The following is a 6,113-nucleotide window of genomic DNA, read 5'->3' on the forward strand; positions in this document are numbered from 1 at the left end:
GTGTGATCAGTGTTTGACTCTTCTAATTTGTAGCTGAGGAAGCAGTGAGGTTGCCTTTCATGCTTCCTCATCATTCCAACAGCAACATAACGACATTCCCAAACATGAACATATTTTGCATGAATGACATTCAAAACGAGTAAAACTTATGGCTTTAAAAGCATGCAAAATCTATGTTTATCAGTTGTACGTTGATTTTTGGATCTGTCCTCTTCTAATCCAATAATCCGAGGTTGTGATGAAAAACAATTTTATTTTTGGAGCCTTGATATAACAAAATTGGTCTTGTTTGCTTTCATTATATTCCGTTCGTTCCATTAAAGATGACTCACTTTCATTTTTTGTTTGTTCCAATCAAGATGACTCATTATTAAAAATGGAACCACTTTATCTCTACTTTATTATCTTTCCTACTTTACTCTCTCCATTTAACACACAAAATAAAGTTGCATAAAATCTCATGCAACTCAGGGAAGAGGTCATTTTCTGGGTTGGAGGGAGTAATAGAATTCGGAAGTGGTGATATTTGCAACTGAGCCTTTTCTACTTCCATTTCTTTTTTTGAATTTCCTTGATTATTTTTTCTCAAAAAATGATTGATGGAGTATTATATTTGCCGAAAGAATTATGGTTTGGGTGTTATTTGAATCTCCTCAAATTAACAAAAAATTATTGTTTTATTTTTAGATTGTGTTGCGTCAAGGAATGATATGGTCAATTAGATTATTAACCTGATAATTTTTTAATCAAATATAATTGAACTAAATTAATTAATAAAATAATAGCTAAATAAATAAATAAAATTATGCATAACACTAATTCCTATAAATAGAAATTCTTTTGTATATATGTGTAATCATGGGTATTTTGTGTATTCATAGTGTATCTATCTATTCCCTCAGTTTCCTATAAATACAAATTCTTTTGTTTATGATTTTTAAAAATAGAAACTTATCATTTTAAGAAATGAAGTGACACTAATTCCAATATGTTTTCTCTTAAGACATCAAACTTCCTATTTTTAGAAAATGGAAGGAGTATATAATTATGTTTGATACGTATGTTTAGCCCAGGTTTCAAAAATGGAGAAAATCAGTGCAGCCCGGTGAGGCGCAAGAATATATAGTTACCTTTTCGGCCGCTTCACTACATCTGTATTGTAAACTGTGTGTGTCAAGAAAATCCAATATATTTCCTTGGTGCTGTGGCAAACGCGAAAGAATCAAGAGCTCACAAAGCGAGCAAACACATAGAGCGGAAGTATCATATCATTAGAGATATAGTGCAGAGAGGAGACATAAAAGTGGTCAAGATTGCCTCAGAGAACAACCTGGCAGATCCTTTTACAAAGTCTTTGGCGGTAAAATCGTTCGAGTGCCACGTTGAAGGGATGAGAGTTCGACTCATTCAAGACCTCAACTCGCTTTCAGTATAAGTGGGAGAAATTTAGACGTGTGCACTACTATTTTGTATACTCGAAAGCTGTTTTGAGTATAAGTGGGAGATTGTTAGAGTTTTGTATACTAGAAATCACCTTTCGAGTGATTGGATATTGTAAAACTCTAATGGCTATTTTCCAATAAATGCAACAGATTATTTTTGTCATAATGTTGTTATGTTTTACATTTAATGGTTGTTTATTGCATATTTAAATGTATGAGCAAACGTAACAAAGTCTAAGTCTTTGTTTTAGTAGACCGGTTGTGGGTGTCGTCCAATTTAAGGTAACACGGTCAGTTCTAAACAAAGAAAAATAAGAATTTCACAACCTAGATAGGCCTAGACTACCTATCGCGAAAGGTTGCAATGTCAGTCCGATTATTTCTAAACCTTATTGAAATAAGATGACATTGGTGTGGTATAGCACTGAATGGATCTAACAGCAAGACGAGTCTTTATGCTATCTACTGAAAGACGAGGTCTTGAGAATTAATTTCTTAATCAATGTACGTTAGCATTGAGCATACGATATTGAGTATCTACTACTTTGACTTACCAAAGGTGCGGGTTTTTCGTAACCCAACGATCCAGGTATATTGGGTAGTGGTGATCATTATCTAGAGGTGCTAGGATTGCTATTATGTTGAAACGTGCGCGAGGAGAGTCTCGTTTGATAACATCCACAAGAGGAGCTCGAAACGAGGTTTTATTATTCGGAACCTAGCTAGTTGGAGTTTAATTACTCTATGAATAATAAATAAGAGTTTCTTGCTAAGTCCACTCTTGGAATTCGAAATATGTTAATTAATTAAGTCTATAGCAGACATTAATTAATTAATGGGTGTTTCTATCTTAAGCGCGGGAAATGAATCAAATACAGTTAAAGGAAACCCGGAATACTTGTAATTTCGGATTTGGAAGGCAGTGCAATATTACTTCTGTAGTGACTGCTCATAATATTCCAATATAAGCTTATATTAAATTGTGAGTTCAATTTAATTAGTAAAAAGCTAATTGGGTGAGGCCTGTTCCAGATTCTTTCTTAGATCCCTGATTGGGCCCAATATGTGACTTATATAAATAGGAGAATAAAGGAGACATAAAACATAACAATTATCTTGCAAAATTTTCGTCCCCCCCTCTTGAGAGAGTTTTCGAAAATTGTGCTCCCTCCGTGAGCTGAGTTCTGTCTTCCATTATTCGAGTCCTAGTACGTTGGTGAGATTTGCCCACACAAATATCAGCGTATAGTCCGGGACACCAGTCAGAAGATCCGAGGTCTTGTATTGAAGATCTTTACGAGGAGACAGAGCAAGCCTGTAACGACCCAAAATTTCGTAAATTTGAAAATCAGCAATAGAAATCGATAGTCTAAATTAGAGGTGTCGGTGAGTAAAAATTTATGTGTCGGATTAGTAGGAAATTAATTGATTAGAAATATGTTTATATTAATTTTTTAATACAATGTTCGAGTTATGAGGTGTAGGATTCTAGAGATAAAATAGAAAAAAAAGGGGAATTGGAAAATGGATTGAGATTTTTATCTCAATTCCCCACTTACGGGAACCTTCTACACACACCATTCCACTTTGTCCTCTTCTCCACGGGGAACTCCCTTTCTCTCATTCCCATTTTTCTTCAAATCTCCAATTGAATCAAAGGCGGCCCCTCCCATTTCTCATCGGCGAAATCGCCGTTCCAATCGGTCGTCGGAGCTCCGCCGGCGCCAACCGTGCCTCGGCTCTCTTCTCTATTTCTCCCTCAACTCTATTCACATCACATTTTCCCCAAATTAGGAACCCTTAATTTGAGAAGAAGCAGCGGTGCTTCGTTCCATCCCTCGCCTTCTTCTCCGGCGAATTCACGCCACCGTGAATGTCTCGCTGGAATTCTACCAGCGGTTCGCGCCTCTCTCTGGTCACCGAACACCGTCGCCACCAGCATTCGCCCCCCCTCTCTCTCGGCTTTCCCCACACGCCGCTCTTCCCGGCGCTCGCAGCACCACTGCCGGAATCCAGTAGAGGCCGTTGCTGCTTCGCGAGACTTCGTCTGTTGCTGCTGTTCGGCGAGACCCTCAACCTAAGTTAAGTCCTTTCTCTTCTTTCTCATTACTTGTGTTCTTAACTTGATTGAAGCATGTGGTGTGAATAGGCTCAATTGTGGTATTTATTTCACTGGAATTGGTCTTTGGCTATGGTATTAAAGTTCTGACTTTTCCTTTGGGAGCATTTAGCTCACTGCAATGAGTCCCTACTTTTATATGTGAATTCTGTGGAAGGACTTTGATGGGTTTGCTACTGTTCCATACTTGATGTGAGGATCCTATGGGAAATTCTAAGTTCTTGTGTTATCTAATTGTTCTATATGATGCAAAAGGGTGGTGTTGGTGATTACCTCACTCGGTGAATCCTCCCAGTTTGCCCTCTTGCTGCCTCCACCTCGCGCCGCCGCTCCTCACCCCGTCGCACTTCTTGCCTTGTGAAAATATAAGGTAACACGGACAAGGAGGAGCGGGAATCTAGGATTTTGATGTCAAGGCTCGTTGGACTTGAGGTAGTATATTCTACATTAGGTCTTAATTCCTGAATTAAGTTTACGCGATTGCATATAGAATATTGTGCGTTAATCGGTGATACATTATGTGATCTATATATTTTGCTTCTGACGTGAAATATATTGAATATTGGATATGTGATGATATTGATTGAATTGGAATTTATTTGTTTATTCGATATGATATGGTGTGAAAAGAAGTAGTTGATCTGATATGTTAAAGATTATTGAAAATAAGTAATTTGATGAGAAAATGAATATAAATGTGGCTGTAAAGTTAATGAGATAAATGTGGAAGTGAGCATTAAGGTAAATGAGATAAATGATATATGCCTATGAAATGTATACTTATATGATTTATATGTGAAGATGTCAGATCGATCTGTGATGACGTCTGATATGTCTGTATGGATTTGTTATGTTGGAAATCGTTGATAATAAAGTATACTTGTCTGTGCTTATGCCCCGTGCTTTAGTGTGTTCTGTGGGTACAATTGGCATGCCATAGGACAGCAGCGCTGCATTATATGTGATCACTCGTCTTCTGGATAACCGAAGCGAGGATCGTCTGTATCTGATGGGCCTCTATCTGATCTGTCTGATATACACCCTATGGGTGGTCTGATTTCCTGTCTGCACCCTAATGGGTGGTCTGTGCGCGTCCTCTCGAGGACCATGGCCGCGTCTGTATCTGATTCTGTTTCTAATCTGGTCCGCGTACCCTAGTTTGTCACTAAGCACTTAATGGGGCTATATGTGTTCCGGTATGTGAGAACAATGGTGATTGTTATATGTGTTATGATATGTGATTGTGTGAAACCTCTGTTATAACTCTGATGTATCTGGTACATGAAAGCAGATTTTGTTATATGTGTTTGGATATGTGAAAGCTATATTCTTATGTGAAAAATGATATTATGTGATGCTAATTGATATATTCTGATGCTAATGATCCTCTGATGCAAAAAGGGTGAATCTGACATTGTTTGATATGATTTGACGTTTTATGAAGTTATGATGTTGCTCGACACTAGCAATTGATAAATTGATCATGTTTATTGGTATATTATGAGATTATATGACTATGCCTTCAGTAAGTCCCAAGAAATCAAAGGAGGAAAGGTCAGACTTTTATTGTTGGTTATTTTGATATGTATATGGTTATGAGAATGTTGGCGATCTGTATGCGCGTTGGTGTATAAATAATATTGTGACATTCTGTGGTTAACTCGATAATTGGTGATGTGAACTTTCCTTTGTGTTCTACCTGATTAATTTATGAATTTATATGTGATTATGAATCTGGTAAATTCCATGAGATCAAGGAATGGTGACCTAAACTTATGATTATGATGTTGGGGGTTTCTAATATTAGATATATGTAAATGGATATGATGAGGTAAGCTTTGGAGTGATTTCTAGATTAATAAAAATGAAAATGCATAGGTTGCATAACGTTTACTTAACCCGGAAATTAGGCTCTAATGTTGAGTATACTACCGGGCTTGTAGAAGCTCACCCCTTTCTTTTTCCCCTCTGCAGATTAGAGGATCAGACCTGGCTCTTTTGTTGTACAGCTGCTCAGCCAGGTCACTAGTCAGTCTTTTGAGTTCGAGTAATTCTTGGATATGTTAGTTGTGGCATGTATAGAAAGTGTAATGTAGTTTGGACGTTTCATTTACTTCGCTATCCAAGTTGTATAAATATATATAAACTTTTGGGAAACAAGTTTATGGTCCAATTTCAAATGTTATATAGCAGTTTTTCCGTTTGCCAAGTAAATGAAAATTATATATCTCTGTATATATAAAAAAAGAAGAAAAAGAATCAAGGATTTTCTGTTAAGTAGGGATTGGTACTGAAAGATGACATCACTTATTCGATTATGAAATTAATCGGGTAAGGGGTGTTACAAAGCCATCATCGATTCTTGATTGAATCAACGAGGTAAATTGGCTAATTCCGTAGTAAGCATGTTTTAGGAATTTTATGTGCTAAAGCATGTTTTAATTCAAGTTATGAGCATGATACATGTGATAATTACGCGAATAGATTTTGTCTAAATAATCTGTTAAATAGATCAAATTCATGTGATCCGTTTTGAACGCACGCTTCCGCTG

At 36.8% G+C, this 6,113-nt stretch overlaps 1 long non-coding RNA gene across 1 annotated transcript; it reads left to right on the top strand.

Moving 5' to 3' along the window:
* The first annotated feature begins 2,887 nt into the window (after window positions 1-2,887).
* LOC121744940 lies at window positions 2,888-5,775 on the top strand. The gene is made up of 2 exons (XR_006038723.1): window positions 2,888-3,993; window positions 5,536-5,775. It is a non-coding gene; the product is annotated as an uncharacterized LOC121744940 (long non-coding RNA).
* Window positions 5,776-6,113: the final 338 nt, after the last annotated feature.

The sequence above is a fragment of the Salvia splendens genome, chromosome 1, assembly GCF_004379255.2.
Source record: "Salvia splendens isolate huo1 chromosome 1, SspV2, whole genome shotgun sequence".
Classification (NCBI taxonomy): domain Eukaryota; kingdom Viridiplantae; phylum Streptophyta; class Magnoliopsida; order Lamiales; family Lamiaceae; genus Salvia; species Salvia splendens.